The sequence below is a fragment of the Palaemon carinicauda genome, chromosome 22 (assembly GCF_036898095.1).
Source record: "Palaemon carinicauda isolate YSFRI2023 chromosome 22, ASM3689809v2, whole genome shotgun sequence".
Lineage (NCBI taxonomy): Eukaryota > Metazoa > Arthropoda > Malacostraca > Decapoda > Palaemonidae > Palaemon > Palaemon carinicauda.
The window spans coordinates 102,176,597-102,198,413 of record NC_090746.1 but is presented as its reverse complement, the minus strand read 5'-3'; the positions used below and the strand labels follow the sequence as shown (position 1 = coordinate 102,198,413).

Genomic DNA, 21,817 nt, shown 5'->3' with positions numbered 1-21,817 from the left:
CTCTCTCTCTCTCTCTCTCTCTCTCTCTCTCTCTCTCAGTTGATTTATACTTTTCTATATAGTAATGTAGACATGATATGTCTGAATAAATTCATACAACAATAAAACTATCTAAATGCCACTTTGTTACTGGTCCATTGGCAAAAACTGTTGTCAGTGTAGTTATACTCCATGAGGTACCATTGCTTTACGTTAGCCAATTACAATCCACTATCCTTAACGTTGTTAGATCTGATTGGCTGTTTCGGACCTGGTGGAACTTGTATTCTAGTCTTGAACATTCTTTCCTCAGTTTGGTTTGTGATTTCATTGTGTCAACTTGGTAATGTGGGTTGTTGCTGAAGAGCACTTGCGAAGGTAGGAAGCATTTGTTATTTTAACAAACTCGTTAAAAAAAATTATTTGTTTTAAACCGAGTTTTCTTATGGTGAATTTTGTGAATTGACAGATTTTTTGTTTCTGCTCGTGTAATATCTAAGATTTTTTTTTTTTTTTTTACGATTATACAGCATCTGGTATAAAGTGTCTTAAAGGGAATTATTTTTTACAGGCTATACATACTGTATCTCTTATGGGAAAATTTACAGTTTCATCCATTATGGGAAATCTATTATAATAATATATTTCCCGAGTAAAGCAAGTCTTTTGTAGTATTTCTGTAAAATATTATCTGTCGCAAATGCCCAGTTCTTTATATATCGACGATCAAACTCACGCTACTCATGTCTTCCTCCCAGATATTTTCCAAGTCTGTTGTTATTGTTGACTGTCTTGTATTTGCTTAAATGAGCCCTGTAACCACTATAATCCGCTGACAAACCAGTCCACTATGAAGTCTTAAACGTTTGGCCAATCAGAGCGCCTGTCCACTATGACGTCATACATGTTTGGCCAATCACAGCGCGACAATACAACAGCGCCACAATACAATATCTTCCCAGGCATTTCATTTCGTTTTTAGACATGGAGACCATAGAAAGGGCGTCATCTCATGTTGCACAAGAAGTTGAAATTCCATTTTCTTGTCCTGACTGTTTCGTAACTTACAATGAATTTGTTGAAAAACTAGTGCATTTGTGCCAGAGAGACAATTTAATTTTACAAAATCAAAATTGGCCTGCATGTCAAGGAACCTTCCCAACGGCTTCACGTTTTCCTCAAAGCAGCAACACATCTTGATGAACCAACAGTTTAAGGTAAGCTTCATTAATTTATAGAGTATATTATAATGGTGATAGTATAACGATGTATGCAGCAGTACCATCCCTTTGGATTTGGTTTGATGGATGTGTTAGGTAGTGGCTGTAAGGGGGGTGGCCTCGCAGGGGTAGGCCTAGGTAGGGGTACAGGGCCCTAGGTTAGGTGGTTGTATTAGGTTCGGTAGTGTCCCAAAATTCACTGTGGCCTTAAGGGGGGGTCGCAGGGGGAGCGGAGCCCCCCGGTAGGCCTAGGTAGGGGTACAGGGCCCCTAGGTAGGGGTACAGAGCCCCTAGGCTAGGTTAGGTGGGTTTATTAGGTTCAGTAGTGCCTGAAAATCACTGTGGCCTTCAAGGGGGCGGAGCCCCTTCCCCCCCCCCCCCCCCGGTAGGGCTAGATAGGGGTATAGGGGGAGGGGTGGTGGAAGGATAAGTATTCATTTATTGCAAATATCATTTGACGCCCCCCCCCCACCCAAAACCCCGGTTCCCACCTGGTGTCCCCCATAATTGTTGGGATGAAGTAGGGTCTTTCTGCATTCTAGAACAACTTAGTAAATCTCCAAATCGGATGGTTTGCGGTCAAAGTAAACGATAAATTCGTTGGAACTACACTATTTCTGATGCAACAAATATATTTGTTCCGTAACCGAAATACAAACCACGCTATTTACAAAGGGTTATTACTTTTAGCGTAGCTGAAATGGCGAGCCATTAGAATTTAACGAGGGTGTATTACCCCCGCGCTAGTTAGCGGGGGGGTAGGGGAGTGGTAGCTAGCTACCCCTCCTCCCCCTCACACACAGGTGAATACTCACTTTCACTTTTGGCTCGGACTGTGACAGACGTCTCTGTCTTGGTCCTCGCTTGGCAGCCATTGTCTGTTTTGTCTTTACTTAATCGCTTACTTTTCTTTTACTCAATATATATGTAAACATGTTTTCATGTTTGTATATATATTTGAGTATAGAAATAAGTAAGTTTCCTTTTCAGATGTGTGTGTGTAGTGTACGATATCTACGTGGAGGCCTCGGCAGTTAGGCCACCACGGCCTAATTTTATGGGTTGCGATCGAGTTTGACTTCGGTCTTTCTCTCTCTCTCTCTCTTGAGGTCGTTCACCCTTTTACTATGTTTTACTACGCCCTTGTAGCTTCCTTCCCGTGTGGGTGGGGTTGCTACGCCGTACATTTTGTCTCAATTAGTTTATGAATCTAATTGTAGTTGTTAATTTTTCAGCTTGTAGAACGATTCCTTTCGGGGTTTTCGTTTTTTTCCTTAGTGTTCATTCATTTTTAAATTACATAATTACATAGTTACATAATTATAATTGTTATAATTCTGTTTTGGTTACAGCTCTCCTTCCGCGAGTGTAAGTGGTTGTGAGGGCACGTGCCTGTTGTGTAATTCTTGTTCCTTTTCCTCGGGATTCCTCTTCGGAGCCTTCCCGGGGGAATGAATGTGTACTAATATTATTTGTTTTATTTTTTTACAGTTACCGATCTAGTTCGTTTCTGTAATATAGCAACGGTGTGAGCTGTCTGGTTGAGTCCTGGGGATTCGGCTGTTGCTGCCTCCCCCCTTGTATTGTCGTCAGGGGCGTGTCTCCTTCTACTGGTAGTACTCCCGTGTCGACGGACAGCTCTCCAGTTCATTTTAGAACAGTCAGGAGGCTTGCCTCCTTGGGCGGATAACTTTCCTTCCGAGGGAAGTTTTTTCCTGTCCAGGCTTGAGCTTTTCCTCTTTTGGGGGGTTCTTCTCTTGCCTTTTTTTCGTGCGACTATGCTCTTGGTGCTGAGCGGTCGCACCTGCAGTTTCGCTCAAGGGGCTGGGCAACTGCAGGAGCTCCTCTTCGGAGGATTGCCCCTTTTAGGTCACTGGCTGACCAGTCTCTTCCACGAAGTGTTTCTCTTTCGTTCGCGAGAGAGTACACTCATAGAGACTCCTCTTCGGAGGTTTCTTCTGTTGCTGTTGCTGTTGGCCTCCCTCGCCGTAAGGCCTCGTCGTAAGGGCCTCTCATCTCCCTTTAAGGGTGCTTGAGGCGCCTTTTTGAATCTCCGTTTGCAGCCTACAACTTCTTTTTCTCGATCTTCCGTCTTGGTGCAGATGGACAGCAGTCTAATCTCGTCTTCCGACGGGCAACGGTCTTCCCGACGGACAACGGTCTTCCCGACGGACAGCGGTCTTCCGACGGACATCAGTCTCCCGGCGGACAACGATCTCTTCGGGGCAAAGGGTTGCCCCCACGGGGGTTCTTCCCTTGCGTGTCAGGGTTTCCCTGCGCGCCCTTCTGTTCGTCAGCGCTTTCAAGATGATCTTCCCTGCGGTTCCTGTTACGTGCCCTGTGCGCCCACGTTCGCCCTCGCGATCTAGAACTTCGGTTCAGGTCGGGGTCAAGGACTCTTCTTCTTTGCGCAGGCTTCCACGCGTAGCCTTCTGCTCGTCAGCGATCATCAGCTCGTCAGCGATCATCAGCTCGTCAGCTATCATCAGCTCGCCAGCGATCGTCAGCTCGTCAGCGATCATCAGCTCGCCAGCGATCTCCGGATCGCCCACGTGTGTTACAGCTGGCACGCCAACGTTCTCCAACACTTCTGAAGGAACATGGTTCGCCAGCTACTAGCTCAACTGCGGATGCTGATCGCCATCGCGCGACCCTCAACTGCGGATGCTGATCGCCATCGCGCGACCCTCAACTGCGGATGCTGATCGCCATCGCGCGACCCTCAACTGCGGATGCTGATCGCCATCGCGCGACCCTCAACTGCGGATGCTGATCGCCATCGCGCGACCCTCAACTGCGGATGCTGATCGCCATCGCGCGACCCTCAACTGCGGATGCTGATCGCCATCGCGCGACCCTCAACTGCGGATGCTGATCGCCATCGCGCGACCCTCAACTGCGGATGCTGATCGCCATCGCGCGACCCTCAACTGCGGATGCTGATCGCCATCGCGCGACCCTCAACTGCGGATGCTGATCGCCATCGCGCGACCCTCAACTGCGGATGCTGATCGCCATCGCGCGACCCTCAACTGCGGATGCTGATCGCCATCGCGCGACCCTCAACTGCGGATGCTGATCGCCATCGCGCGACCCTCAACTGCGGATGCTGATCGCCATCGCGCGACCCTCAACTGCGGATGCTGATCGCCATCGCGCGACCCTCAACTGCGGATGCTGATCGCCATCGCGCGACCCTCAACTGCGGATGCTGATCGCCATCGCGCGACCCTCAACTGCGGATGCTGATCGCCATCGCGCGACCCTCAACTGCGGATGCTGATCGCCATCGCGCGACCCTCAACTGCGGATGCTGATCGCCATCGCGCGACCCTCAACTGCGGATGCTGATCGCCATCGCGCGACCCTCAACTGCGGATGCTGATCGCCATCGCGCGACCCTCAACTGCGGATGCTGATCGCCATCGCGCGACCCTCAACTGCGGATGCTGATCGCCATCGCGCGACCCTCAACTGCGGATGCTGATCGCCATCGCGCGACCCTCAACTGCGGATGCTGATCGCCATCGCGCGACCCTCAACTGCGGATGCTGATCGCCATCGCGCGACCCTCAACTGCGGATGCTGATCGCCATCGCGCGACCCTCAACTGCGGATGCTGATCGCCATCGCGCGACCCTCAACTGCGGATGCTGATCGCCATCGCGCGACCCTCAACTGCGGATGCTGATCGCCATCGCGCGACCCTCAACTGCGGATGCTGATCGCCATCGCGCGACCCTCAACTGCGGATGCTGATCGCCATCGCGCGACCCTCAACTGCGGATGCTGATCGCCATCGCGCGACCCTCAACTGCGGATGCTGCTCGCCATCGCACAACCCTGAACGATTGCCCGCTGACGCATGCTGCTCGCCATCGCACCACCCTGAACGATTGCCCGCTGACGCATGCTGCTCGCCATCGCACCACCCTGAACGATTGCCCGCTGACGCATGCTGCTCGCCATCGCACCACCCTGAACGATTGCCCGCTGACGCATGCTGCTCGCCATCGCACCACCCTGAACGATTGCCCGCTGACGCATGCTGCTCGCCATCGCACCACCCTGAACGATTGCCCGCTGACGCATGCTGCTCGCCATCGCACCACCCTGAACGATTGCCCGCTGACGCATGCTGCTCGCCATCGCACCACCCTGAACGATTGCCCGCTGACGCATGCTGCTCGCCATCGCACCACCCTGAACGATTGCCCGCTGACGCATGCTGCTCGCCATCGCACCACCCTGAACGATTGCCCGCTGACGCATGCTGCTCGCCATCGCACCACCCTGAACGATTGCCCGCTGACGCATGCTGCTCGCCATCGCACCACCCTGAACGATTGCCCGCTGACGCATGCTGCTCGCCATCGCACCACCCTGAACGATTGCCCGCTGACGCATGCTGCTCGCCATCGCACCACCCTGAACGATTGCCCGCTGACGCATGCTGCTCGCCATCGCACCACCCTGAACGATTGCCCGCTGACGCATGCTGCTCGCCATCGCACCACCCTGAACGATTGCCCGCTGACGCATGCTGCTCGCCATCGCACCACCCTGAACGATTGCCCGCTGACGCATGCTGCTCGCCATCGCACCACCCTGAACGATTGCCCGCTGACGCATGCTGCTCGCCATCGCACCACCCTGAACGATTGCCCGCTGACGCATGCTGCTCGCCATCGCACCACCCTGAACGATTGCCCGCTGACGCATGCTGCTCGCCATCGCACCACCCTGAACGATTGCCCGCTGACGCATGCTGCTCGCCATCGCACCACCCTGAACGATTGCCCGCTGACGCATGCTGCTCGCCATCGCACCACCCTGAACGATTGCCCGCTGACGCATGCTGCTCGCCATCGCACCACCCTGAACGATTGCCCGCTGACGCATGCTGCTCGCCATCGCACCACCCTGAACGATTGCCCGCTGACGCATGCTGCTCGCCATCGCACCACCCTGAACGATTGCCCGCTGACGCATGCTGCTCGCCATCGCACCACCCTGAACGATTGCCCGCTGACGCATGCTGCTCGCCATCGCACCACCCTGAACGATTGCCCGCTGACGCATGCTGCTCGCCATCGCACCACCCTGAACGATTGCCCGCTGACGCATGCTGCTCGCCATCGCACCACCCTGAACGATTGCCCGCTGACGCATGCTGCTCGCCATCGCACCACCCTGAACGATTGCCCGCTGACGCATGCTGCTCGCCATCGCACCACCCTGAACGATTGCCCGCTGACGCATGCTGCTCGCCATCGCACCACCCTGAACGATTGCCCGCTGACGCATGCTGCTCGCCATCGCACCACCCTGAACGATTGCCCGCTGACGCATGCTGCTCGCCATCGCACCACCCTGAACGATTGCCCGCTGACGCATGCTGCTCGCCATCGCACCACCCTGAACGATTGCCCGCTGACGCATGCTGCTCGCCATCGCACCACCCTGAACGATTGCCCGCTGACGCATGCTGCTCGCCATCGCACCACCCTGAACGATTGCCCGCTGACGCATGCTGCTCGCCATCGCACCACCCTGAACGATTGCCCGCTGACGCATGCTGCTCGCCATCGCACCACCCTGAACGATTGCCCGCTGACGCATGCTGCTCGCCATCGCACCACCCTGAACGATTGCCCGCTGACGCATGCTGCTCGCCATCGCACCACCCTGAACGATTGCCCGCTGACGCATGCTGCTCGCCATCGCACCACCCTGAACGATTGCCCGCTGACGCATGCTGCTCGCCATCGCACCACCCTGAACGATTGCCCGCTGACGCATGCTGCTCGCCATCGCACCACCCTGAACGATTGCCCGCTGACGCATGCTGCTCGCCATCGCACCACCCTGAACGATTGCCCGCTGACGCATGCTGCTCGCCATCGCACCACCCTGAACGATTGCCCGCTGACGCATGCTGCTCGCCATCGCACCACCCTGAACGATTGCCCGCTGACGCATGCTGCTCGCCATCGCACCACCCTGAACGATTGCCCGCTGACGCATGCTGCTCGCCATCGCACCACCCTGAACGATTGCCCGCTGACGCATGCTGCTCGCCATCGCACCACCCTGAACGATTGCCCGCTGACGCATGCTGCTCGCCATCGCACCACCCTGAACGATTGCCCGCTGACGCATGCTGCTCGCCATCGCACCACCCTGAACGATTGCCCGCTGACGCATGCTGCTCGCCATCGCACCACCCTGAACGATTGCCCGCTGACGCATGCTGCTCGCCATCGCACCACCCTGAACGATTGCCCGCTGACGCATGCTGCTCGCCATCGCACCACCCTGAACGATTGCCCGCTGACGCATGCTGCTCGCCATCGCACCACCCTGAACGATTGCCCGCTGACGCATGCTGCTCGCCATCGCACCACCCTGAACGATTGCCCGCTGACGCATGCTGCTCGCCATCGCACCACCCTGAACGATTGCCCGCTGACGCATGCTGCTCGCCATCGCACCACCCTGAACGATTGCCCGCTGACGCATGCTGCTCGCCATCGCACCACCCTGAACGATTGCCCGCTGACGCATGCTGCTCGCCATCGCACCACCCTGAACGATTGCCCGCTGACGCATGCTGCTCGCCATCGCACCACCCTGAACGATTGCCCGCTGACGCATGCTGCTCGCCATCGCACCACCCTGAACGATTGCCCGCTGACGCATGCTGCTCGCCATCGCACCACCCTGAACGATTGCCCGCTGACGCATGCTGCTCGCCATCGCACCACCCTGAACGATTGCCCGCTGACGCATGCTGCTCGCCATCGCACCACCCTGAACGATTGCCCGCTGACGCATGCTGCTCGCCATCGCACCACCCTGAACGATTGCCCGCTGACGCATGCTGCTCGCCATCGCACCACCCTGAACGATTGCCCGCTGACGCATGCTGCTCGCCATCGCACCACCCTGAACGATTGCCCGCTGACGCATGCTGCTCGCCATCGCACCACCCTGAACGATTGCCCGCTGACGCATGCTGCTCGCCATCGCACCACCCTGAACGATTGCCCGCTGACGCATGCTGCTCGCCATCGCACCACCCTGAACGATTGCCCGCTGACGCATGCTGCTCGCCATCGCACCACCCTGAACGATTGCCCGCTGACGCATGCTGCTCGCCATCGCACCACCCTGAACGATTGCCCGCTGACGCATGCTGCTCGCCATCGCACCACCCTGAACGATTGCCCGCTGACGCATGCTGCTCGCCATCGCACCACCCTGAACGATTGCCCGCTGACGCATGCTGCTCGCCATCGCACCACCCTGAACGATTGCCCGCTGACGCATGCTGCTCGCCATCGCACCACCCTGAACGATTGCCCGCTGACGCATGCTGCTCGCCATCGCACCACCCTGAACGATTGCCCGCTGACGCATGCTGCTCGCCATCGCACCACCCTGAACGATTGCCCGCTGACGCATGCTGCTCGCCATCGCACCACCCTGAACGATTGCCCGCTGACGCATGCTGCTCGCCATCGCACCACCCTGAACGATTGCCCGCTGACGCATGCTGCTCGCCATCGCACCACCCTGAACGATTGCCCGCTGACGCATGCTGCTCGCCATCGCACCACCCTGAACGATTGCCCGCTGACGCATGCTGCTCGCCATCGCACCACCCTGAACGATTGCCCGCTGACGCATGCTGCTCGCCATCGCACCACCCTGAACGATTGCCCGCTGACGCATGCTGCTCGCCATCGCACCACCCTGAACGATTGCCCGCTGACGCATGCTGCTCGCCATCGCACCACCCTGAACGATTGCCCGCTGACGCATGCTGCTCGCCATCGCACCACCCTGAACGATTGCCCGCTGACGCATGCTGCTCGCCATCGCACCACCCTGAACGATTGCCCGCTGACGCATGCTGCTCGCCATCGCACCACCCTGAACGATTGCCCGCTGACGCATGCTGCTCGCCATCGCACCACCCTGAACGATTGCCCGCTGACGCATGCTGCTCGCCATCGCACCACCCTGAACGATTGCCCGCTGACGCATGCTGCTCGCCATCGCACCACCCTGAACGATTGCCCGCTGACGCATGCTGCTCGCCATCGCACCACCCTGAACGATTGCCCGCTGACGCATGCTGCTCGCCATCGCACCACCCTGAACGATTGCCCGCTGACGCATGCTGCTCGCCATCGCACCACCCTGAACGATTGCCCGCTGACGCATGCTGCTCGCCATCGCACCACCCTGAACGATTGCCCGCTGACGCATGCTGCTCGCCATCGCACCACCCTGAACGATTGCCCGCTGACGCATGCTGCTCGCCATCGCACCACCCTGAACGATTGCCCGCTGACGCATGCTGCTCGCCATCGCACCACCCTGAACGATTGCCCGCTGACGCATGCTGCTCGCCATCGCACCACCCTGAACGATTGCCCGCTGACGCATGCTGCTCGCCATCGCACCACCCTGAACGATTGCCCGCTGACGCATGCTGCTCGCCATCGCACCACCCTGAACGATTGCCCGCTGACGCATGCTGCTCGCCATCGCACCACCCTGAACGATTGCCCGCTGACGCATGCTGCTCGCCATCGCACCACCCTGAACGATTGCCCGCTGACGCATGCTGCTCGCCATCGCACCACCCTGAACGATTGCCCGCTGACGCATGCTGCTCGCCATCGCACCACCCTGAACGATTGCCCGCTGACGCATGCTGCTCGCCATCGCACCACCCTGAACGATTGCCCGCTGACGCATGCTGCTCGCCATCGCACCACCCTGAACGATTGCCCGCTGACGCATGCTGCTCGCCATCGCACCACCCTGAACGATTGCCCGCTGACGCATGCTGCTCGCCATCGCACCACCCTGAACGATTGCCCGCTGACGCATGCTGCTCGCCATCGCACCACCCTGAACGATTGCCCGCTGACGCATGCTGCTCGCCATCGCACCACCCTGAACGATTGCCCGCTGACGCATGCTGCTCGCCATCGCACCACCCTGAACGATTGCCCGCTGACGCATGCTGCTCGCCATCGCACCACCCTGAACGATTGCCCGCTGACGCATGCTGCTCGCCATCGCACCACCCTGAACGATTGCCCGCTGACGCATGCTGCTCGCCATCGCACCACCCTGAACGATTGCCCGCTGACGCATGCTGCTCGCCATCGCACCACCCTGAACGATTGCCCGCTGACGCATGCTGCTCGCCATCGCACCACCCTGAACGATTGCCCGCTGACGCATGCTGCTCGCCATCGCACCACCCTGAACGATTGCCCGCTGACGCATGCTGCTCGCCATCGCACCACCCTGAACGATTGCCCGCTGACGCATGCTGCTCGCCATCGCACCACCCTGAACGATTGCCCGCTGACGCATGCTGCTCGCCATCGCACCACCCTGAACGATTGCCCGCTGACGCATGCTGCTCGCCATCGCACCACCCTGAACGATTGCCCGCTGACGCATGCTGCTCGCCATCGCACCACCCTGAACGATTGCCCGCTGACGCATGCTGCTCGCCATCGCACCACCCTGAACGATTGCCCGCTGACGCATGCTGCTCGCCATCGCACCACCCTGAACGATTGCCCGCTGACGCATGCTGCTCGCCATCGCACCACCCTGAACGATTGCCCGCTGACGCATGCTGCTCGCCATCGCACCACCCTGAACGATTGCCCGCTGACGCATGCTGCTCGCCATCGCACCACCCTGAACGATTGCCCGCTGACGCATGCTGCTCGCCATCGCACCACCCTGAACGATTGCCCGCTGACGCATGCTGCTCGCCATCGCACCACCCTGAACGATTGCCCGCTGACGCATGCTGCTCGCCATCGCACCACCCTGAACGATTGCCCGCTGACGCATGCTGCTCGCCATCGCACCACCCTGAACGATTGCCCGCTGACGCATGCTGCTCGCCATCGCACCACCCTGAACGATTGCCCGCTGACGCATGCTGCTCGCCATCGCACCACCCTGAACGATTGCCCGCTGACGCATGCTGCTCGCCATCGCACCACCCTGAACGATTGCCCGCTGACGCATGCTGCTCGCCATCGCACCACCCTGAACGATTGCCCGCTGACGCATGCTGCTCGCCATCGCACCACCCTGAACGATTGCCCGCTGACGCATGCTGCTCGCCATCGCACCACCCTGAACGATTGCCCGCTGACGCATGCTGCTCGCCATCGCACCACCCTGAACGATTGCCCGCTGACGCATGCTGCTCGCCATCGCACCACCCTGAACGATTGCCCGCTGACGCATGCTGCTCGCCATCGCACCACCCTGAACGATTGCCCGCTGACGCATGCTGCTCGCCATCGCACCACCCTGAACGATTGCCCGCTGACGCATGCTGCTCGCCATCGCACCACCCTGAACGATTGCCCGCTGACGCATGCTGCTCGCCATCGCACCACCCTGAACGATTGCCCGCTGACGCATGCTGCTCGCCATCGCACCACCCTGAACGATTGCCCGCTGACGCATGCTGCTCGCCATCGCACCACCCTGAACGATTGCCCGCTGACGCATGCTGCTCGCCATCGCACCACCCTGAACGATTGCCCGCTGACGCATGCTGCTCGCCATCGCACCACCCTGAACGATTGCCCGCTGACGCATGCTGCTCGCCATCGCACCACCCTGAACGATTGCCCGCTGACGCATGCTGCTCGCCATCGCACCACCCTGAACGATTGCCCGCTGACGCATGCTGCTCGCCATCGCACCACCCTGAACGATTGCCCGCTGACGCATGCTGCTCGCCATCGCACCACCCTGAACGATTGCCCGCTGACGCATGCTGCTCGCCATCGCACCACCCTGAACGATTGCCCGCTGACGCATGCTGCTCGCCATCGCACCACCCTGAACGATTGCCCGCTGACGCATGCTGCTCGCCATCGCACCACCCTGAACGATTGCCCGCTGACGCATGCTGCTCGCCATCGCACCACCCTGAACGATTGCCCGCTGACGCATGCTGCTCGCCATCGCACCACCCTGAACGATTGCCCGCTGACGCATGCTGCTCGCCATCGCACCACCCTGAACGATTGCCCGCTGACGCATGCTGCTCGCCATCGCACCACCCTGAACGATTGCCCGCTGACGCATGCTGCTCGCCATCGCACCACCCTGAACGATTGCCCGCTGACGCATGCTGCTCGCCATCGCACCACCCTGAACGATTGCCCGCTGACGCATGCTGCTCGCCATCGCACCACCCTGAACGATTGCCCGCTGACGCATGCTGCTCGCCATCGCACCACCCTGAACGATTGCCCGCTGACGCATGCTGCTCGCCATCGCACCACCCTGAACGATTGCCCGCTGACGCATGCTGCTCGCCATCGCACCACCCTGAACGATTGCCCGCTGACGCATGCTGCTCGCCATCGCACCACCCTGAACGATTGCCCGCTGACGCATGCTGCTCGCCATCGCACCACCCTGAACGATTGCCCGCTGACGCATGCTGCTCGCCATCGCACCACCCTGAACGATTGCCCGCTGACGCATGCTGCTCGCCATCGCACCACCCTGAACGATTGCCCGCTGACGCATGCTGCTCGCCATCGCACCACCCTGAACGATTGCCCGCTGACGCATGCTGCTCGCCATCGCACCACCCTGAACGATTGCCCGCTGACGCATGCTGCTCGCCATCGCACCACCCTGAACGATTGCCCGCTGACGCATGCTGCTCGCCATCGCACCACCCTGAACGATTGCCCGCTGACGCATGCTGCTCGCCATCGCACCACCCTGAACGATTGCCCGCTGACGCATGCTGCTCGCCATCGCACCACCCTGAACGATTGCCCGCTGACGCATGCTGCTCGCCATCGCACCACCCTGAACGATTGCCCGCTGACGCATGCTGCTCGCCATCGCACCACCCTGAACGATTGCCCGCTGACGCATGCTGCTCGCCATCGCACCACCCTGAACGATTGCCCGCTGACGCATGCTGCTCGCCATCGCACCACCCTGAACGATTGCCCGCTGACGCATGCTGCTCGCCATCGCACCACCCTGAACGATCGCCCGCTGACGCATGCTGCTCGCCATCGCACCACCCTGAACGATCGCCCGCTGACGCATGCTGATCACCATCGCACCCTTTCACGCGATCATTCACCTGCGCATGCTGCTCCTCATCGCACCACCCTGAACGATTGCCCGCTGACGCATGCTGCTCGCCATCGCACAACCCTGAACGATTGCCCGCTGACGCATGCTGCTCGCCATCGCACAACCCTGAACGATTGCCCGCTGACGCATGCTGCTCGCCATCGCACAACCCTGAACGATTGCCCGCTGACGCATGCTGCTCGCCATCGCACAACCCTGAACGATTGCCCGCTGACGCATGCTGCTCGCCATCGCACCACCCTGAACGATTGCCCGCTGACGCATGCTGCTCCTCATCGCACCACCCTGAACGATCGCCCTCCTGCAGATGCTGATCACCATCGCACCCTTTCACGCGATCATTCACCTGCGCATGCTGCTCCTCATCGCACCACCCTGAACGATTGCCCGCTGACGCATGCTGCTCGCCATCGCACAACCCTGAACGATTGCCCGCTGACGCATGCTGCTCGCCATCGCACAACCCTGAACGATTGCCCGCTGACGCATGCTGCTCGCCATCGCACAACCCTGAACGATTGCCCGCTGACGCATGCTGCTCGCCATCGCACAACCCTGAACGATTGCCCGCTGACGCATGCTGCTCGCCATCGCACCACCCTGAACGATTGCCCGCTGACGCATGCTGCTCCTCATCGCACCACCCTGAACGATCGCCCTCCTGCAGATGCTGATCACCATCGCACCCTTTCACGCGATCATTCACCTGCGCATGCTGCTCGCCATCGCACAACCCTGATGAACGATTGCCCGCTTACGCATGCTGCTCCTCATCGCACAACCCTGAACGATTGCCCGCTTACGCATGCTGCTCCTCATCGCACAACCCTGAACGATCGCCCGCTTACGCATGCTGCTCCTCATCGCACAACCCTGAACGATCGCCCTCTTGCGCATGCTGATCACCATCGCACCCTTTCACGCGATCATTCACCTGCGCATGCTGCTCCTCATCGCACCACCCTGAACGATCGCCCTCTTGCGCATGCTGATCACCATCGCACCCTTTCACGCGATCATTCACCTGCGCATGCTGCTCCTCATCGCACCACCCTGAACGATCGCCCTCCTGCAGATGCTGATCACCATCGCACCCTTTCACGCGATCATTTCACCTGCGCATGCTGCTCGCCATCGCACAACCCTGCATGATTGCCCGCTTACGCATGCTGCTCCTCATCGCACAACCCTGAACGCTCGCCCTCTTGCGGATGCTGATCACCATCGCACCCTATCACGCGATCATTCACCTACACATGCTGCTCGCCATCGCTTACCGCCAGCGATCATCTTCACCTACGCGGCAGCACGATCCCTCGGCGCGATCGCTCGCCTGCGCGCCCGCGCGATCGCTCGCCTGCGCGCCCGCGCGATCGCTCGCCTGCGCGCCCGCGCGTCCATTCGCCTTTGCGCGACCGTTCGCCCTCGCGCGACCATAGTTCGCGGCGAATTCCACAGCCGGTAGTAGCAGCAGGGACGCGTGCTCCTAGGCGGCACTCGGGATCACCTCCATCCAAGCACAGGTTGGTAGTGCAGGACGAAGACAGGTCAGTACAGCATTCTTCCCACCTTCTTTTCAGGCAGGAACCGTCGTGTCCTCTCCAAAGGATCGCCCGATCCCTTTCACCTTAGTGAGGATTTCGGACTCTGTGTCCTTGGAGCAGCAGACATGGTTTGATCCGCTGGCACGGGCGTTAATGAGGGTTATGAAACCAGCACTCACCGGCCAGGGTAACAAACCAGCGGCTGTCTCTCCTACGCTGAAGAGAAAGAGAGGAGTGGACTTCGTGGTGACTTCCCCCAGGGCGAAGTTGGTTCCCAAGAGGTCGGTCTCGAGGGTCCCCTCTCCTGCACGAGTACTCTCTCCTTCTCCCGCCCTGGAAGGATTTTTGGCGGGGGGGCTTTCCGTTCAAGATTTCTCCATCGGACAAGGGATGACTGCTTACCTCTTCCTCTGGGAGCTTACCAGGTTCTTTCCCTCCTCGGTTACGGCCCGAGGTTTGGTTCAAGGAAGCTACAGGAAGATCAAGGGTACTTTCCTCCTCTCGAGCTCAGGCACCTTGGCCTTTCGTCGTTAAGTATCTACTTGCGGACAAGCTCGATGTTGTACCATCTGGACGCGCTGACTGAAGGCTTCCTTCGGGTGTCTCATCTGTGGAGGTCAACGACCTCAGACACCCTTCCATCCTTGAGAAGAGTTTTGTCTTTGCCCAAGGACAGAGACTTAGACATCTGCTGTGCGGAGTAAATCGACTTCCGGTTTCACTCCTCCAAGGCGCTTTCTTCCAGACTCTGCAGGGCTCCAGCTCCCTTTTCTTTCAACCACGTCGGCCTAAGTTATCGGCTACGACAACTGGGACAAGGTGTCCAATTGCAGTTTCCTCCTGTCAGGAACAGATGGCACGGGAGACTCCCCCGGGGGGGCATAGTCCTAAAAGGAGTTCACGAACTCTAGGATTGCAGGTTTTTTCGCTGGGAGGATGCTTAAGGTTACTCATCCGAATGACAGCTTCCCGATGCCCATTCCCGCACAATCTCTGTGAGTAGCCAAGGATATCGTGCCTGCCGTCTGTCAGCGAATTCAGTGTCTCTGAACCTCTATGCCATAGCATCAGCAGAGTTGCCCGGTTGGGCAGAATGATCCATACCTTAGGCGAAGGTCTTCCTTAGGATCATCGACGGCTTCACCCCCGGCCCCCTCAGTCGATCCTTTCTTGTAAGGAAGGATCTGAGAGGGGATGTCCATAGTCGACCTCTCAGCCCTGATCAAGTTTGTCGAACAAACTTCGGCCAGCGTAGACCAGCAGAATCGATCAGACTGGTAACGAGGCGACAGGACTCCTTTAACCCTGGATCGGAAGGACGGGTACTTTCAGTTTCCATTCCATCCATCTTCCAGGGTGCTCGTCGAATTCAGCCTAAACTGCAAGTATTCCTGCTTATGATGCAGTGTGGCTATCCCGCCGTGGCATAGCAGGTTTGTTTCCCCAGAGAACTCTCCCTGCCTTCCTCTTGGCCGCTCAGGTGCAGACTTCCGCCTCCTCTGCTGTTTGGAGGGCTGGTCAACTCCGGTAGGCTCGGGTTTCGACCTTCTTCAGCGCCGGGAAAAGCTTCCGAATGCTGACCATGAGTGTGGGCTCATGGTATTTTGCTTGGAGCCTTCTCTTCCTCTGCCTCAACATCTGGAGTATCTGGCCATGATATTGAGTCAACCGCCTTACCACGTTGGAAACCCCGCTTCTCGTCCGTCCAGCGAGGTTAAGCAACGTCGGTACTTGGATGGGTGACCACCTGGGGACGCCAGATTCTGTTACCACATCCTCCGAGCCTTCCTTTCGGTTGACTGTGGCAAGACTGAGGAGAGTCGCAGTACCTGTTCTCAGTCAAGCAGAGTTTTCAGCCCTACCTTGGAACGTTTCCTAGTTCTTCTTTCCTCATTGACCCGTTTATAGTCCGAACGGTCGCCTCAGGATAAGTTCCATGTGGGGCGATCCAAGTTCCGGTGGCTTCAGGCAATGTTTAACCGGACTCCCTGGCCCTATGGGACCAGCGGAACTATTAAACCTGCAATGGGTGTTGACCTATGGAGCCTCTTGATGGTAGTGGATATTCTCGTCCTTTCCCCACATTCTTGATGCGGTTCTCGGACTCGTCAAAGGAAAGGGGGGGGGGGGGGGGGCATGTTCTGGTCCAGGCCTATGGTCAAGACCTGAAGGATACCTCTCCATCATTCAGGCAGGCTTAAGGGCCTTAGTCTGGCCCCTCTTCAGATCCTACAGCTCCTGCCAAGTCGCCCCGTTGCGTGTCGACTTCATGCTAACCAGCAGGGGACGCATTTTCACACCTTCACATCTTGCAGTAGAGATACCGGGATGATTGAGATTCTCTCAATTCCACCATCGGCTCTCTCATTCCAGGCAGGGGAATGTTTCTCTCAGACTATCCGAGCAGAGCCTCATAGAGAGAGTGTACCTAGGGGTCTTTGACCTTGGGTAACCAGCAAGTGCTGGTCTGGGGGACCTGATCGCGACAGCTTGGAACCTCAAGCTTCCGCTAGTTTTCCCCCCAGTCTCAGACCCCGAGACTCTGGCAAGATGCATTCCGGTGATGGTGGGACAACTTCGACGCCTGCGTCTTCCCTCCTTTTTGTCTGCAGACAATGGGTCTCAACAAAACCAGGTTGTCTGTCAACCTTTCAATGGGAGAGCTCCACTGGGACTATGCGCAGAACGGTTTCTGGACCCTCTGCTTCCCCTGACGGAACTCCCGGGAGAGCTTCTCCCACGGCGCAGACTACTCAAGCAACCACACTGCGACATCTCTCCCGAACCGGGGCGTCGCTTCGGCTTCATGCCTGGAGACACTACGCTTCCTCCTCTAGAAGAGACAACCCGCTACAGTCGCGGTACGGAGGTCGCGTCATCTGCGATAGTCATCCACAGGGGTCTCCCAGGCAAAGTGAAGAGTCTAAGGTGTTTGGTGCCGTGGGAGATATACCTCTTCCCGTGAGGCCTCTTCTCCAGCAATAACGGTCTTATTGCCTTTCGGCGGGAGGAAACTCCTTTCCGCTCTTGGCAATAAGCCTGTCGCTCAGCCTTTCCCTGACCTTCAGGCTTAAAGGAATAACTTTTTCCTGCCCGCTGGATCTATCCTCGCTCATGCGAAGCTACGATCGTCCCTGCCCTAGTCGGAGGAAGACCTCCAACTTGGAGCATGGCTCGGACTTTTAGTCCTTTAAGAGATCTTCTCAAGACCCTTTTACGACAGGCCTCGGATTGTATTCCGCCTTGGGTCTTCTGCTCACTCTGGCCACGGCCAGTGTGTAAGCAATCTTCTTGGTCTCTTACTACTCCCCCCCTTTCTAAGGAAGAGGGGAAGGCAACATTCAGGCTCGCTCCTGAGTTGTTGGCTAGACTCAGAATCTGAGGGTCCCGACCCTTCGGTCCGATTCATTCAAGATTTTGAGTCTCCATTCTGTGTCTGATGTCCCAAGACCTTCTCTTTCTTGCCAGTACAGGAATCGAGAGGTTAGCGCTGGGAACAGCTGCAGTTTGGCCTCAGTTGCAGCCGATTTGGGAACACAAGGAGGACATGGGGGGAGAGTCACCAGTATACCTCTTCAGCCCGGACTCAAGGACATTCATCTCGACCTGTCTTCAGACCCTCCCCCGTCACGTCGCCCTACAGCACGATGTTGGATACATCGCAACGTCCCTCGCCTTCGAGTAATACTACTCTGTGACGCAGGTGCTACAAGCTGGAGTCTGGAAGCGTCTGATGACCTTCGCAGCCCGCTTCCTGCAGGGCGTGACCCACAGGAGTCTCGATACGTTTTCTATCGCTCTGTGGTGGCTACACAACAGCTGGTCTAACCTCAGGCTCCTTTTTGGACAGGTAGCAGAAGGTTGAGGGCATTGTTATCAGGTTTTAGTCTGCATGAACGAAAGAAGTATGTCTGGCCCTTACTTCTTTCTTCATCATCCCCTCTACGGGGAAGCAGCATCCTGGTCTCTGCATAGCTGACCTCGAACCTCTGCAGGTAAACCATGCTTCCTTGTGTTCCGAGTATTGAGTCAATACTGTCGCGTCCCCCATACCCTGACGAGGTGGTATTGGGAACGTCCTAACCCAGAGTTCCTTCTGGAACTCCAGGTCAACTGCCTAGGACGGGTCACACTTCTTCCTTCACACACAAGCTTACGTAGGCCACATGGTTCCTTGCGGTGCAAGGAACTTGTGAGGTGCAGGGACTCCTTTTCTCGAGTGCGACTCACTCGGATTCTGAGTCCCCGGGTAAAGCCAAAGCCAGTATGGCTGGGGACTTTCCACCCTTCCTAAGGGATAAGTCACCCTTTGTAAATAGCGTGGTTTGTATTTCGGTTACGGAACAAATGACAAATTCGAAGATAATTTGTATTTTTCCTAACCATACAAACCTTAGCTATTTACACATATTTGCCCGCCAGCCCTGTCCCCCAAGACAAGTCCTACCTCTAAGTGAAAGTGAGTATTCACCTGTGTGTGAGGGGGAGGAGGGGTAGCTAGCTACCACTCCCCTACCCCCCCGCTAACTAGCGCGGGGGTAATACACCCTCGTTAAATTCTAATGGCTCGCCATTTCAGCTACGCTAAAAGTAATAACCCTTTGTAAATAGCTAAGGTTTGTATGGTTAGGAAAAATACAAATTATCTTCGAATTTGTCATTTTTATTCCAGTTTCCCCATAATGGATGAAACTGTAAATTTACCCTCTAATGAAGTGTTTGCAACCAGGAAAAATCTTAAAATTTGTGTTAAGCATGTAATGTTTCCCTAAATTTCAGTGAATTTAGGTATAGTCATTTTTGCCGTGACATGAGCCGTTCAAAGATGGTACTGCTCTTCTTGTTAATCCCTTGACCTACCTCTGATTCCATGACCAAACTTTAGTGGCCCCTGGTCCGTGCCTTAGCCATAATTTCTGCCATTAAAGAGGTTTTGATAGTGTAGTTGGTAGGAACAGACGTAAATTTCCATAGTCAAGTTATGGGGAAAAATATCTTTGGACTAAGATATTAAGCTAGTTGTACTATTTACAAAGTATAATTTGGCGTTACCCTGCCAGAAGTTTTTAAAGTTGTGTATCAAACCGATCAAACACAGGGTTAAGGCTGATAAGGATAAGCTAAGGATATGCCTCTTTAATTATAGAACAGTACAATAATAGTTAGGACACTGTAACTCGCATAATCTAACAGATCTTTGCAAATGCACTATTTTGAACCCCGTATTTTACTGACAGAAACTGGTATTAATAAAGTTACAGATTTTGATAAATATTCCCATTTGCCCATTTTGTAATAGCACAGGCTACTGGAGCCTGCTAGTAGTAGCTTCCTTCCAGTTGCTAAGGAAGACACCGATTGGTGGTTCTTCTACATGCTGGTATGTCGAACAGAATGAAGGGCCCAGTGTATTAATATTTTTTTTTTATATTGGATGACAATATGATTATAGTTTTTATTTTATTTAATCTAATTTTAAGGTAGTTTATATAGTCTGATAATGGCAAATGGAAGTAAATTCATAGCTTGAAAAGAGGCTGGAGACCGAAGCTACGACTTGCTCTAAGTGTATTTGTTGCAACCCATCTCAGAAACTGCACCGTGTTGGAATATTCCCACTTGGCGCTGTGAAATGTGAGGATTCCCAAACCGCGCGACCAAGTTGGAATCGTATATTGGGTGCTGTGAAGTGAAACAGATTCACGTAAATACGCAGACTGACTCGTTTACCTTATATGGCAATAGGAGTGTTAACAGTATTAGGTAGGTTCTATGGAGGTGATCTCGTCGTATATGCAGTGGGTGATCAGGCCATTATGTAAAGTCAGGTCATTGTGTTTAATTTGTTTCCAAGGCGTGTTAGTTATTGTAGTGGTTAATTGCAATTACCATTTGGTTTGATTGATTGTTAGGTAGTGACATTTAAGGGGGTTGTCGAAGGGGCTAGGCCTAGGTAGGGGTACAGGGCCCTAGGTTAGGTTAGGTGGTTGTATTAGGTTCAGTAGTGCCCCGAAATTCACTGTGGCCTTAAGTGGGGAAGCCCCCCCCCCCCCCCCCGGTAGGCCTTGGTAGGGGTACAGGGCCCCTAGGTTAGGTTGGGTAGTGCCCTGAAAATCACAGCGGGAACCCAATGCATGCTAACTTTGCCGCACAAAGTAAGAATTCTAACATCGCGCAACCCAATTCGGAATTGGCGCAGATTCCAACATAGCGCGGAACATATTCACCCTTTAAGTGTGCATACACGGTTTTGATTTTATTCGCACACTTCATATTGTATAATTTATAATTAAACGCCAAAATACTAGCACACGGGGCCAACCCACCGTGAAGATTATCCCAGAGCCTAGGAGCAATGAGATCGTATTTAATTGGGAGAGAAGCCAGCTAGGTTTGAAGAAAAACCAATAAATAATTAGTTTGAGTAAGGAGGTATGTGTAATACAAGGAACTGTTATGAACTATTCCATAGAAATTGGGATGTCATGGCATATAAAGATACAATGTTTTGCCTTTTTTATTACCATTACTTTATTACGTTAATTTATTACGATGTCGGGCATTAATGGTTTAAAAGATTTACAATATCATATTAGACTGGTTCACTATATATTTCAAGGTGTTGCGTACATAATTGATGACGAATGACGATAACTAGGCAAAGCCATTTCTGGTAGCTGGTTTTCTAAGCCAGGCCCCCACGGTGGATCTGAAGGATGAGTACTCTGGCATCATCTTTTGCAAGTACCTTTACTTTTCCCGCTACGGTGCAGTGTAAGAGTTAGACGGTGTTTCGAAATGTGTACAGCTCCAGAGTTGTTGACTCGGGTGTTCACTTTATTAGTACTGTAGCTTGATCCTACTCAAAGGGGATAA

The 21,817-nt window shown here is 56.0% G+C and overlaps 1 long non-coding RNA gene across 2 annotated transcripts in view; it reads left to right on the top strand.

Annotated features, from left to right (window-relative positions):
* Positions 1–272: 272 nt before the first annotated feature.
* Positions 273–21,817, top strand: part of LOC137616670 (uncharacterized) — a 66,893-nt gene continuing 45,348 nt past the window's right edge. For both annotated transcript variants that reach the window (XR_011039468.1, XR_011039467.1), the window contains exon 1: positions 273–357. This is a non-coding gene — a long non-coding RNA (uncharacterized lncRNA). The remainder of the gene's footprint in view (positions 358–21,817) is intronic.